The sequence below is a fragment of the Mauremys reevesii genome, linkage group 4, assembly GCF_016161935.1.
Source record: "Mauremys reevesii isolate NIE-2019 linkage group 4, ASM1616193v1, whole genome shotgun sequence".
Lineage (NCBI taxonomy): Eukaryota > Metazoa > Chordata > Testudines > Geoemydidae > Mauremys > Mauremys reevesii.
In genome coordinates this window covers 145,341,464-145,356,138 of record NC_052626.1, presented here as the reverse complement: position 1 = coordinate 145,356,138, position 14,675 = coordinate 145,341,464, and the positions used below count along the sequence as shown (strand labels likewise).

Genomic DNA, 14,675 nt, shown 5'->3' with positions numbered 1-14,675 from the left:
AGTCTGCCCAACCCCCTCCGGCCCCTCCTCTCTGCTCCGCTTCTTTCCCGGGCTAGGAGGTCACCTGACCCCTTTGTCTCCAACACCTTTAGCCAGCACCTTTGCAGGGAGGGGACGGACCATCCGTTGCTAGGAGACAGAACTTCAGGCATTTGGCTGCATGGCCTTTTGCTGCTAGATACTTAGGATCTGTACCCAGCCCCCAGTACGAACAGTCCCACTTCATCACACCTCTCCCCCCTTCGAGACCGAACGGAGCGGGGTCACTCCAGCCAGTGACCTGGGGAAGTTCGAACCCACCTACATTCCCACAGAGGCCCCAGGGTACCCCCCGTTCTGGGGGGAGAGTTACCCCAGGTCATTCCAGTTTCCTGCCCCCCTGTAGGTCAGGGGGACTCGAGGGCACTTGCAGGTTGCAGGGGGGAAGCCTTATGCCGCCCGTGCCCTTTCCCCACCCCAATACCCCTGGGGTGCACGCTGGGCTGGGGCCTTCTTCCCATGTTCCAGTCTGGGGGGCTGTGATTCGGGCTCTCTCGGTTCAGAGCCCCCCTTCTGACCCTGGCCCCCCTCTGGACAGGCTCCTCCGGGCGGGGCGAGGGTCTTACAGCCATCTTCCCCCTGTTCCGGGCCTTCCTCCCCCTCTGGCAGAAGTCACAGGAGCGGCAGTGCTGCCGGACATGGGCAAAGACCCCAGGCCAGTAATAGTTCTGTAGCAGCCTCTGCTGGGTACGCCAGGCTCCCGGGTGCCCTGAGGGGAGGAATGTCATGGGCCTGGCACAGCAGCTGGTGGCGATACTCCTGGGGTACCACCAGCTGCCTCCTGATCCCCCCTGACTCCATCTTCCCTGGGAGAGTCCATTCTTGGTACAGGAACCCCCTTCTCCCACAGGAACCTTTTCCGGCCACCTCGTCCCATGGTCTGTCCCCCCCCGAGGTTGGCCAGGTCCCCTATCCTCCGCAAGGAGGGGTCTTCCCGCACCGCGGCCTGGTACTCAGCCGCTGGGGCAGAGATGGGGATCTGCTCTCTCTCACCGGCTGGGTCTGAGGCCACAGCCTCTCTGAGCCCTGTCCCTGGGCGTTCCCTCCCCACCGGGTCAGGGTCCTGCACCTCGACCAGAGTACCTTCCCCGGTGTCAGGGTGCAGAGCCCTGCGTCGACTCTGACTACGGTTCACGGCCAGGGCACCCCGGGTGTTACTTGGCCAGTCCTCGAGATCCCCCCCATTAACACCTCCGTGGGCAAATGGAGGTGCACCCCCACATCCTTGGGGCCCTCCTTGTCCCCCCACTTTAGGTGTACCCTCGCCACAGGCACCTTGAATGAGGTCCCGATCACACCCCTCAGGGTCAGGTAGGTGTTGGGCACCATCCGATCTGGGTCCACCACCTCGGGCCGGGCCAGCGTCACCTCTGCGCCCGTGTCCCAGTACCCAGTGACCTCCCTCCCGTCTACCTCCAGGGGAACAAGGCACTCTTTCCAGAGGGGTAGCCCCGTGCCCACCCTGTAAACCCAAAACTCAGGGCGGGGAGCCTCCAGCCCCTCGGAGGGGCCGACACGGGGCTCCCCTCCCTCCTTCGCAGGTGGTACGTGGCCAGTCCCCCTTTCCTGTGAACGCTGCCCCTCATCCGGCTGGGTCTCTACCAAGTTGACCCAGTGTGGGGTTGGTCTGCTCAGTTTGTCCCGGAGCTTGGGGCACTGGGCCCGTATGTGGCCTTGTTGGCCACATTGATAGCAGCCCATGTCTCCTGGGTCCCCTCAAGTGGGACGGCTGGACCTGACGCTAGATGTTTCCCTTTGGTGGGGGCCCTCCCTCGGCCCCTTCTGGGAGGTCCCATGGTGACTCTCTCTCTGCGTTGAGGCAGACCTGCTCCTTCGAGACGCCTCCCTATTATCCCTTGCCCGACTGTCCATGTATTGGTCGGCCAGCTGGCCTGCATGCTGCGGGTTTTCCGGCTTCTGGTCCATCTACCACAGCCTCAGGTCCGACGGGCACTGCTCATACAGGTGCTCCAGTATGAATAGGTCAAGCAGATCCTCTTTAGTTTGGGCCCCAGCCATCCAGTTGCGGGCAAATCCCTGCGCCCGGTTGACCAGTTGGAGGTATGTGACCTCCCGGGTCTTATGTTGACTCCGGAACCTCTTCCGGTACATCTCCGGGGTCAGTCCAAACTCGCGGAGCAGGGCCTCTTTGAACAGGTTGTAGTCCCCCGCCTCCGCCCCTTTCATTCGGCTGTACACCTCCACGGCGGTGGAGTCCAGTAAGGGGGTGAGAAACTGGATCCTGTCTGCAGGGTCAAACCGGTGCAGCGCGCAGGCATTCTCAAAGGCCGTCAGGAAGGTGTCTATGTCCTCCCCCTCCTTACGCCGGGCCAGGAAGCTTGTATCAAAGCTCTTTGTAGGCTTGGGTCCCCCCTCACTCACCACAGCCGGGGCCTTACTGTGGTTCAGCTGGGCCAGGTCCAGCTCATGTTTACGTTGTTTCTCCTTCTCCCTCTCCTCGTATTCACGCTGCTTCTGCTTCTCCTCCAGCTCACGCTGGCTTTGTCTCTCCTCACATTCCCTCTGTCTCTCCTCATGTTCCCTCTGTTCCTTACGATCCTCCAGCTCTCTCAGTGTTATCTCTCTCTCCAAGTCCAGCCGCCTGCGCTCCACGGAGGCCGAGCGTCGCCGGGATGATCTCCGGCTGGGGGGTGAGCTTCGCCGGGCCGATCCCCTGCTGGCCGGGGGGGTCACGGTGCCCTCGGTAGCTGGGCTTCTCCTCCCCCTCCCCCTAGGCCTAGGGGTGGGAGGTCTCGGGAAGCCCTCAGCGGCCGGCTGACTACTCCCAGCGGGGACAGACACTGGTGCCTGCGCTGCATTTGCCCGGCTGCTTCCCTCAGAGACAGGGATCGGTTCATTCACACGATCTGCGTCCTCCAGCTGGGCAATCAGCTGGGCCTTGGTGAACTTCCCACTGTGCAGCCCTCTCCGCTGGCACAGCCCCACCAGGTCACACTTGCGCTGTGTGGCATACATCTTCCTGCTGGCCACTCGCAGGCCGGGGTGCTTGCCACTCCCCACAGGTTCCAGGGACTCCTAGTGTGCCAGTCCTTCAGGTCACCACCTCTCTGCCAGGGTCGAGCTGCAGCCTCCTCCGCCCCTGGGATCGCTCGCTGTGATCCCCCGGGGGACCCTGTTACTGCAAAGTCCTTCTCTCTGGCCACACTCTCCCAGGGGTTAATCGCCCCTTCGTTTTACTGCTCCCCAGTCACTTACTGCAGGAAGCGCCGTCCACGGGGTGCCACTGATCCCACCACTGCCACCAGTTGTCACGGAGTGTGGGGGAGTCAGGCCCTGCACCCCCGGGCTCCCTGCCAATTCACCAGGACTATCAGCCAGCCAGTAAAGCAGAAGGTTTATTTAGACGACAGGAATACAGTCCACCACAGGCTTGCAGGCACAGATAACCGGATCCCCCCTGTTAGGTCCATCTTGGGGCCCCACAGCCCCCCTCGGGGATCAGAGCCCTCTCTCCCTGCTTCCCCTCTTTTCTCCAGCCAACTCCAGTCTGCCCAACCCCCTCCGGCCCCTCCTCTCTGCTCCGCTTCTTTCCCGGGCTAGGAGGTCACCTGACCCCTTTGTCTCCAACACCTTTAGCCAGCACCTTTGCAGGGAGGGGCCGGGCCATCCGTTGCTAGGAGACAGAACTTCAGGCATTTGGCTGCATGGCCTTTTGCTACTAGATACTTAGGATCTGTACCCAGCCCCCAGTACGAACAGTCCCACTTCGTCACATCAGGGAAGCCACAATGGCAAGAAATCTCTCCGGGGATCCCATTGCAATCAGAGCTCGGTCCTGGCTGCAAGGACCAAACCCAGGGCAGCGGGTGCTCTGACTGGGGAAATTGCTGCAGTCAGCACGGAGAAGCCCATGAGGGACAGTCCCTGTGATGCCGTTTCTATAGGGTTCAGAGTGGTAGCCGTGTTAGTCTGTATCAGTAAAAAGAACAGGAGTACTTGTGGCACCTTAGAGACTAACAAATTTATTTGAGCATAAGTTGTTGTGGGCTACAGCCCACTTCATCGGATGCATGCAGTGGAAAATACAGTAGGAAGATATCTATACACAGAGGACATGAAAAAATGGGTGTTGCCATATGTCGAAGAAAAACTCAGTTCTCGCTTTTTGTTTGGGTGCAGCAAAATCAAATACTTTATTATTTCTCCAGTAATTACAATGGAGGGAGAGAGTGCCATAGGACACAGGGTCGCCCCAGTCCTGGACAGGTCTCTCAACTGGTAAACAATTACATTAAGCCTTTATACCTTTGTTACAGACAATTTCTAGCAATCATGGAGACAGTAAAAAGCAACAAATACATTTTGTTTATACATAGCAGAAAGGCTTATCTTATTTGTCTCTCTCTTAAGAAAAGCAAGCCTGCATTTTGGTTAGTGATTGCAAGGTCGTAATAACTTTTACACAGTTCACTCTGTCTTACATTATCTTGCTTCTACAAATCTCACGTCATTAGGGTCACAGTATGGCCTGACTCTTGCTAACTGACTAACATGCATTAAAATCCCCTTCAAATCCTTATTAATTCTTTCCTTGCTTCCACACTCCCCCCTTTTGTACTTCTAGTACAACATATATTTTCAAATCTCCATTTGCATTAATTCGTGGAGTTCAGATTCTACAGCAGATATGTCAACCTTAGGGGTTGTCAAGGGATGTAATGACAAAGCATGATTAGCATGAACATGAAAGGTAGTGCTATTCTTACGTTTTTTACAACAACAACAACAATAAATCCCAAGCTAACTAACAACACTACAAACAATAACATTCCCATAGGAATAATATAATGGGGCTGTTGTACAATTGTGATTACAAAGCACAAAACATCATACCTAGTACATAAAGTAAACACTCTATAAGCTGTATGAAAGGCATTCTTATCAGCTTGATATATATTCTAAAGCATGTGAATTTGCCCTTGCAATTCAGAGATTCTTTGAACCTTTGGTAACAATGAAAGCAAATTTTGAAACCGATCAGGCACTACTCTAGTCCAATCAAAATATACCTAAAATCTAAGAACTACTTGCAACATTCTATCTGCATTCTATCTGCAGGCCAGTAAATGATATGATTGCCTGCAGCAGTGGTAAGATCAATATGTATATCTTGTAAAGTGGTGGCATTAACGTACACACAGCTATCATTAGCTGGAAAAAGTGGGTGTCCCGTCAGGGTAGTTCCTTGACCTCCACCCTCTCAACAAATATTGTCATAAACAGTGACAACTTCCCCTGGCTTCAGTTTATAGATACACTGAGCTGTGGTGGTTCTAACGGCCAAAATGTCCATTGACTCTCTATTCTTATCCAAAATGTCAGGTGTTATTCTAGGGGTACTGTCTAGAAATCAGTTGGATATACCAGGTGGTCTAATTTCCCAGATGTCTCGGTAAACAATTACAGTCCCACAGGCATCCTCCCCATGGACCCAGCAGGATTCAGTATGTGGGAGCCCACACCCACCCTAACCGGTCCATATGTTTGGAAGGAGCACTGTGAATGTCCACACTTCCATTCAGAAAGTGTCCAAGTATGTCTCCATGACCACAGATCAGATGGTACTCCTGACGTGTCTGTAAGGGCAGTGGGCCAAGTCTGCTCTAGATCCCACTGCAATGCCTTCCCAGCCTCAGTGATATTCAATACCATCTCTGTCAGTAACTTTTGGGTCATAGAACTAAGCGTGGAAATGACATGTAACTCACCAACTCCAGCCTGTACTTAAGATAGCTGAGTTTCAAAAAATAAGGCTAGTGGCCTTTTCTAGTTGGCCCAATTTCTTATCATGTTCTTGGCCTTTAAGAATAGTCCAAATGGCTACTACACTATTGGCCCCAGCCCACAGGGATCTGGTCAATTCCCTTTTTGTCCAGAGGAAATAACCCAGGCCTTTTTGTTGTGCTAATCTAATGGCAGCCCCTTGTGAGCAATCTGGGTATGTAGAAGTGATTTGAAAACTGGATAAGGGCAATGTCATTTAAAATCCAATTAGGGAGGGCAATACATACTGAAGGATTTATCCAAAACACAGGGCGCAGCCTGTAGATTAAACCCCAAAATCCAATTAATACCACATTCTCAAACATGGGTCCCATAAATTACTTCTTGCCAGTGTACAATTCTTTGTTTCTTCACCAGGGCCAGTTCTCAATGTCCTTTTAGTCAGGAATTCCTGGACTTTGGCAATGTCAGTGGAGTGAGTGTTTCTTCTTCTTTCCTGATGCAGTTGTGGTTCAGCATCCTACAGGGGAGAGGTTGCCAGCACATATCACCCTGTAATGGCTTTGCTTCTTCTTGAAAAGTCTAAAGGCACAGTTGGTCTGTCAGTGGACAAGGGAGAGGTTGCCAGTACGTCACCTTGTCCTTTTTCCCTGCTGTCCAAAAGCACAGTAGAGCTAGAAGAAAAATAGGCTAATCATCAGTAGGAAAATTCTTCTGATGAGGAGGGGTCTTTTTGCAGTGAGAATCCTGGGTCCAGGCAGTCAGTCCTTGGCACTTCACAGTGGTGTTGGTAGACAGCAGGACTTGGAAAGGGCCATTCCAGCGTGGAGCCAAGGCAGTCTTTCGTTGATGGATCTTTATGTAGACCCAGGCTCCTGGTTCCAACGAGTGGCAAGGTTGCACAGGATCCTTTGGTAGTGCTTCCATCACCTGTGTATAAAAAAGACTTAACACATTTCATTAGTGCCTGACAATACTTAAGCATTATATTATCCGTCAAATGAATGTCCATCTGAGCTGGGGTTAGTGGCGGTACAGTTGGTAGTCAGCATTGGGTGTCCCGTCAAAATTTCATGAGGGCTGAGTCCAGTCGTTCGATTGGGAATGGCTCTCATACTCATCAGTGCCAAAGGAAGGGCATCTGGCCACTTTAAGTTCGTTTCAGCACAAATCTGGGCCAGTTTATTCTTTAAAATCCCGTTCTGGCGTTCCACTGTCCCAGCAGACTGTGGGTGGTGAGGGCAGTGAGCTGCACATAACTCCTTTACAATCTGTCCAGTAAAATGAGTTCCACGATCACTGTTGATACTCACAGGGATGCCAAAACGTGGCACAAAATCTTTAAGCAAAATTTCACAACAATCTTGCCATCTGCTTTCCTGCAGGGAAAAGCTTCAACCCAATTGGTAAATACATCAACTAAAACTAATACATATCCATAACCACAACATGTAGACATTGAAATAAAATCAATCTGAATATTTACAAAAGGTCCCCAAGGAGGAGGGTGGGCTGCCCGCTGCACACCAATCTCGTTTAACTGCAGCAACCATCCCCCCTTTTCCTAGACTGAGCATGTTAGCTATTCTCTTTTTTTTTTCCTTCTTGTTTTTTTTTTTTTTTTTTTTTTTTTTTTTTTTAACCACGATGCATCTTTACCTGGTCCGGACCAATACCATGAGGCGGTATGACAACCCCTCTTGATGCGGTAAAAACCCCTCAGCACCGGTGCATTCTAATGCATTTACCTATGCATTACCTTATGCATTTACCTATGCATTTACCTTGGCCAACTCAGCAGTTCCCAGTACTGCTATAAACTAACCTTATTGGGGCCTCTCCCCAATACCACTTTGCATCTGATCCTGCTGCACAGTCAATAAGTTCAGATGGCGTGAGCCCAACAGAGACAGACGTCCTCATGGAAAGTCCTCCTCCGATACCCCAATAGAGATTTCAAAAGGGGATAAGAAGAGGACGGGAACGAGGTCGTGGGCAAGGTATGGAAAGGGGTTCCTCGTATCCAGCCCAGAATCCTGCCCCGACTGGGAGCACTGCATGCCACTTTTGTGGTCAGAAGGGACACTAAATAAGTGTCCCTGACTGGGGAAATTGCTGCAGTCAGCACGGAGAAGCCCATGAGGGACAGTCCCTGTGATGCCGTTTCTATAGGGTTCAGAGTGGTAGCCGTGTTAGTCTGTATCAGTAAAAAGAACAGGAGTACTTGTGGCACCTTAGAGACTAACAAATTTATTTGAGCATAAGTTTTTGTGGGCTACAGCCCACTTCATCGGATGCATGCAGTGGAAAATACAGTAGGAAGATATCTATACACAGAGGACATGAAAAAATGGGTGTTGCCATACTAACTATAACGAGAGTAATCAGATAAGAAAAGTGTGTGGTTGTCTCAGTGCGGGGGTGTATGAGTGAGTGTCTGTGTGGTTTTTGTGTGTCTCTCTGTCAGTAGAGCTTTGGATTGTGACTGTCCATGTCTGGTTGTCTCAGTGTCACATTGTGTGTGTGTGTGTTTGGGTGACTTAGTATTGTTTTATGTGTGTAATTTGTGTGTCTCAATATTGTCATGTGTCTGTCTCTGTCTCAGAGTAGTCTGTGTGTCTGTCTGTGTGTTTAGCTCTGTGTGTCTCTCACTGCAGTTGTGTGTCTAATTGTGTATCTGTCTATCTCAATGTAGTTGTGTGTCTGTCTGTCTCAGAGAAGGGGTGTTTGTCTCTCTGGTTGTGTCTCTGTCTGTCTCAGGGTAGTTGTATGGATGTCTGTCTAGTTGTGTATGTTTGTCTCAGGATAAATGTGTTCACAGTATTTTCCCCAAGAATTGAAATTAGAGGGGTGTTTGAATTTACAAAGGGGGGAGGATGGAAAATGACTAAATTAGCAACATCACATGTAACTAATTGACCACTGACGGGAGCGGAGAAGAAGGGTATGGGGGAATTCGGGGTGTACGTGGTTGGTCTTTTTTGTTTTTTCGCCTGTCTCCATGTAGTTGCGTGTGTGTCTGACAAGTTGGGTGTCTCAGTGTCCTTGACTTTTTCTTTTCTCCATTCTGCTCCCTCCCTATAACACCCTGAGTCCCCGCCTCCACCCTTATCAGTGTTTCTTTCTTTTCAGGTATCACATCTCTTGCCTCTGCACTCAGCCATCTCCTCTCCAGGCAGCGTCCTTGAATCTCTCACTCCCTGCTCTACACACACCCCTCACCCAGCACAGGATGGACCCCCTGCCTCTGCTCCTCTACCTGTGTGCAGGTAAGTGCCAGCCAGAGGGATTGGGAAATGCTGGACTCCTCCACATGGGTGCCCAGTGAGTACCCCTCTGGCAGGGGGAACGAAGCAGCTGGCCACTTGGAACTCCTGGGTCCTATCCCCAGCTGGCTCTGCGCGGGAGGGGAGGTGGGTCTGGTGCTTACAGCAGGGGCCTCTGCATCAGGAGTCCTAGGTTCTGTCCCCAGATTTGGGAGGGGAATGGGGCTCTAGGGGCTTAGACAAAGGATGTGGGGGCTGATAATCAGGACTCCTGGGCTCAGTTCCCTCTGTGTTCTATTCCCCCAGGCTCTCTGGGATGGGAGTGGGTCACAGGTGTGACGCCCCTTCTCTGTGGGACGTGTGTCCTCATTGTGAAGAGGGAGGGAAGGTCCAGCAGATGTGAAGTGGATGCAATGTTTGCAACTCTGCAAATCTGCTGTTTCATACAGGAGCTCTGAGCAGTCATACTGCTCTCTTACATACAATGCAACTCCCTGACCTTTTCTGCCTTGCCTGTTCTTCCTGAACAGTTTATATCCATCCATGACAGTGCTCCAGTCATGTGAGTTAACCCACCAAGTCTCTATTATTCCAATCACATCATAGTTCCTTGACTGTGCCAGAATTTCCAATTCTCCCTGCTTGTTTCCCAGGCTTCTTGCATTTGTGTATAGGCACTTATGATAACTTGCTGATTGTCCTACTTTCTCAGTATGAGGCAGGAGTCCTCCCTCATGCGCTCTCCTGCTCATGCTTCCTCCTGGTATCCCACTTCCCCACTTGCCTCAGGGCTTTGGTCTCCTTCCTCCGGTGAACCTAGTTTAAAGCCCTCCTCACTAGGTTAGCCAGCCTGCTTGTGAAGATGCTTTTCCCTCTCTTTGTTAGGTGGAGCCTGTCTCTGCCTAGCAATGGTCAGGACATACCAGATCAACGCCACATTTTCAGTTCAAAGCAGAACTGTCTGTTAGTGATGGTGTATTGTTTAGAGGAAATAGAACAGTAGCGCTGAAGATGTTACAAGCTGACATGCTCACAGGAGGACATGAAGGGCGCTTGGACCTGGAAAAATGTCAGTGCAGAGCCGGAGAGAGACTGTAGTAGCCACAAATGAGCAATGAGCTAGCGAAATTGTTAAAATGTGTGAAACAGGCCACCAATGCCAACCTGAACAGCGTAAAAGAGGTTATGTTAGTCAGCAATGAACAGTTAAGGGCATGATCTAAAGTTGGTGTGGATCTATTTGCATACACAGGTGAGGGCTCTGTTTTTAAACTGGATTATAATTATCATTCTCTGGAAGTTGTTTTATTTGAAAATACCACACCAAAACCATGGTATAATGCCCATGAAATCCATGTTTTGCAGACATGGAATCCCTGAAGTTATTTGCCCAGCGCTGAGATGCAGCCACCTATGGGATGGGGCCTGGGGGCTGTTTGTACAGAGATTCACTCACCTGGCACTGAGATGTGGCCACTTGTTGGGTGTCTCAGGGAAGGGATGGGGGGAGGTGTGATTCTGCCTCTCCATGGAGCATGTGGGCTTGGTAAGATGTGGGCTCGGGCTGCGGTTCGTGGGCAGGAAGTGGACATGGTTGGCATGGCCCTGCTGTATAGCCACCACAGCTTCTTCCTGATTCAAAATCACATCTCCGCTGCCTGTGAAGCTGGGACCTCTCAGGGCATGGGGGGAGGTCACACGTTGTGGGGTCTGAGAATGAGGATGACAGATTTGAGTCTGGGACTGGGGAGTTTGAGGCATATTGGGAGACGGGTCCTAAAAAGGGATGAAGGGAAGATTAGGGGAGCCTGCCCCTTCCCTCTCAGCACCCCCTTTGTCCAGCCAGCCCCACAATTTTCCAACCTCACCCTCCAGCCCCACAATTCTACACCCCATCTTGCCCCACACCTGCTCCTCCTGCAAATCTGGAGGGTCTTTACCTCCTCCCAGCCTGGAGGGGGCCGCTCCAAGGGGAGTCTCCATCCCAGGTCTGGGCTTGCAGGGATGGAGAGGGCAGAAGGGCTGAGGGAGAGGAGAGCAGAGCTACCCTGAGAGGTTATTACACTCCCTACTGCTCTCCCACAATTCCTCTCAGCCCTGCTTGCCTCCTGCGGCGGCCCTGATTGGCTACCCTTCCCCAGGAGGTTAAAGATCAGCCAGTTAGAGAGGGGTTTCCCCACTCACCCACTTCCCAGCCACTCCCACGGGCAGAGGTGGGGAGTTAGTTAGCTACCCAATGCATTAGGGATTCAGTGTTGCCATCCACTGCCTGTTTCTTGTGTGACATGAGTTTAGGGAATCTCAAGCAGGAATTGCGAGGTTACAGTTGAAGCTCAGGGTTACGAACTGACAAGTCAACCGCACACCTCATTTAAATCGGAAGTACGCACCCAGGCAGCAGCAGAGACCAAAAGAAAAAAAGCAACTATAGTACCATGCTGTGTTAAAAGTAAACTACTAAAAATATAAAGTGGAAGCTGCATTTTTCTTCTGCAGAGTGTAACAGATGCAGACCAGTGGGGTACAGGAGTCTGGTAGAGGGCAAATATACTGGCCACTGGATGAGTAGTTTTCTGTTCCCTGAGTGACCAGAGCAGGGGATGCGCTAGAGCAATCAGGAACCTGCTAGAACCAATTAAGACAGGCAGGCTAAGTAAGACACTTGGATCCAATTAAGAACATACTAGAATCAATTATGGCAGGCAGGCTAATCAGGACACCCAGTTTAAAAAGGACCTCCCCTCAGTTAGTGGAGAGTGTGCAAGGAGCAGGGAATGAGGTGATGTGCTGCTGGAGGACTGAGGAGTATAAGCGTGATCAGGCTTCAGGAGGAAAGTCCTGCAGTGAGGATAAAGAAGGTGTTTGGAGGAGGCCATGGGGAAGTAGCCCAGGGAGTTGTAGCTGTCACTCAGCTGATACAGGGAACATTGTAGACAGCTGCTATCCACATGGCCCTGGGCTGGAACCTGGGTAGAGGGCAGGCCTGGGTTCCCCACATCTTCCTAACTCCTGGTCAGACACAGGAGGAGTTGACCTGGTCTGTCAGACACACCAGAGGGGAAGGTCTAATTTGGAAAGGGATCCAGCCTGTCCCTGACCCACTAGGTGGGACAGAGACTGAGGAAATTGTTCTCTATTTCCCCCATGCTGGCCAGTGATGAGGTTACTGAGGGCTGCTGTGAACCTCTGAGGTGAGCAAATCTGCCAAAAAGCACAGGACCCACCAAGGCAGAGGAGGAACTTTGTCACAATAGTAAAGTTTCAAAGCTGGATTATGTCAATGTTCAGTTGTAAACTGTTGAAAGAACAACCATCATGTTCTGTTTGAGTTACGAACATTTCAGAGTTACGAACAACCTCCATTCCCAGGGTGTTCATAACTCTGAGGTTCTATTGCATTTTACCTCTGTATTTGGCCCTGGTGCGACCCCTGCTGCAATAGTGAGTCCAGTTCTGGTGCCCACAATTCATGAAGGATGTTGATAAATTGGAGAGGGGTCAGAGAAGAGCCACAAGGCGAATGAAAGGATTGGAAAACCTGCCTCATAGTGATAGACTCAAGGAGCTCAATCTAATTAAGGGAAGATTAAGGGGTGACTTGACATGAGTCTATGAGTACTTATGAGGAGGACAAATATTTAATATTGGTCTCTTCAATCTAGCAGATAAAGGGCTAACACGATCCAATGGCTGAAAGTTGATGCTAAACAAATAAAGGCCGTGTCTACACTAGTGAGCGTACAGCAGCACAGCCGTACCAATGCAGCTGCACCGATGTAAGATCACTCCTGTAGCTACTCTATGCTGACAAGAAAGAGCTCTCCGGTCAATGTAATTAAACAGCCTCAGCGGTTGTTTGCGGTGGTAGCTCTGTTGATGGGAGAAGCTCTCCTGCTGACATAGTGTTCTGCACACTACCACTTGTGCCAGCAAAACTTACGTTGCTCAGGGATATGTTTTTTTCACACCCCTGAGTGACATACATTTTGCTGCCGTAAGTGGTAGTGTAGACATGGCCTGTGACTGCAAATACATTTTTAACAGGAAGCGTAATTCACCATTGGCACAGTTTGCCAAGAGTTGTGGTGGATTCTCCATCCCTGGAAATTTTAAATCATGATTGGACATTTTTCTGAAAGATCTGCTGTAGCTCAATCAGGAATTAATGCAGGGAAGTTCTCTGGCCTGTGTTAACCAGGAGGTCAGACTAGATGATCACAATGGTCCCTTCTGCCTTGGAATCTATCAGTCCATGAAGTCTGATACGCCCCTTCCTCCTTTACAGGAAGTGCACCCGCTACGGATCAGCATCAGTAAAGCTGATGAAGACAAATCCAGTGCTTCGTTCACCAGCACTAGCTCCACTCATGATATTTATTTTTAAGTGGGCGTGTCTGGAGCTATGCAAATGAATGTGGGGAATGATTTGCATAATACAGCCCTTGAAGGCTAGGGAGCAGGTAGTGAGGAGCTTGGAGTCAGGATGCCTGGGTTTTATCCCTGGACTTGGGAGAGGAGTGAGAATTGTTGGGTTAGAACGGCAGGGTCGGGGTTGAATTCAGTCTTGTAGCCAGAAGGAGCCGGCCCCTCAGCCCCAACCACTGGCCCGTTCTCCATAGGGGAAGCGCTAACTGGTGACTGTTTAACCCCTGCAGTGCTGGCACCGAGCCGTGGATTCAGTGTGGAGGTGGAGGGACCCATCACCTTCCAGGAGGCAGCAGCAGGGTTCGGGCAGAGCGTGGTGCAGTTCCGGAATGCCAGCGCTGGGGGGTAAGGGCCAAACATGGGCTCAGGGCCCCACATGACTCGTGCCCAATGCTGAGGGGCTTGTCAGGCTGGGCTGCCCCTCGTAGGACCCACTCCCCTGGGTGTGATGGGGCCTCTCCTTAGCCCCCCTCTGCTCTTTCCCCGCAGGCTGATCGTCGGGGCCCCGCTGCAGACAGGAAACGTGAATGAAATCGGCAAAGTCTACAAGTGCGACCCAGGCTCCAAACGCTGCCAGGAGATCCAAATCGAGAGTAGGGGCACCCTGTGCTGTGGGGCGCTGCAATAGGATTGGGGTGGGAGCCAAGATTCTTGGGTTCTGTCACCAGCTCTGAGAGGGACAGGGGGTCTAGTGGGTTAAAGCAGGGGGTGGGGATGGGAGTCAGGACTCCTGGGTTCTATCCCCAGTGGTGGGGGTGGGGTCTAGTGGTTACAGCAGGGGGAGCTGGCAGTCAGGAATTCTTGGTTCTGTCCTCTGCTCTGGGATGGGAATGGAGTTTATTTGCTCACCCTGGTCTGCATCTCTCCCCTGTCAGGCCCCCCCGATGCCATGAACATGTCCCTGGGTTTGTCTCTGGCTGCTCAAGGCTCCCAGTTCCTGGTAGGTACCACACCCAGGGGAGATGGGTGCTGGGACTGGGGTCCGACATTTGCTCCCTCATCATTCCAGGAGACAGATCCCCCTACAAACCCTGCTACTCATGGATGGTAGTAACTGGGCAGTGTCAGTGTGACTGGAGCAATGATGCAGAGGTGACAATTGGGTGACATCCCCAGGACTACATGACAACTGTGCGAGGGCTGTTGGTAACTCCCATAACTGGAGGGGGGCACAAGGATGCAGTGGGGAATGGTGGTAGC

At 51.5% G+C, this 14,675-nt stretch overlaps 1 pseudogene; it reads left to right on the top strand.

Annotated features, from left to right (window-relative positions):
• The window catches only part of LOC120403128, a 93,786-nt pseudogene that overhangs the window by 54,915 nt on the left and 24,196 nt on the right, over positions 1-14,675 (top strand).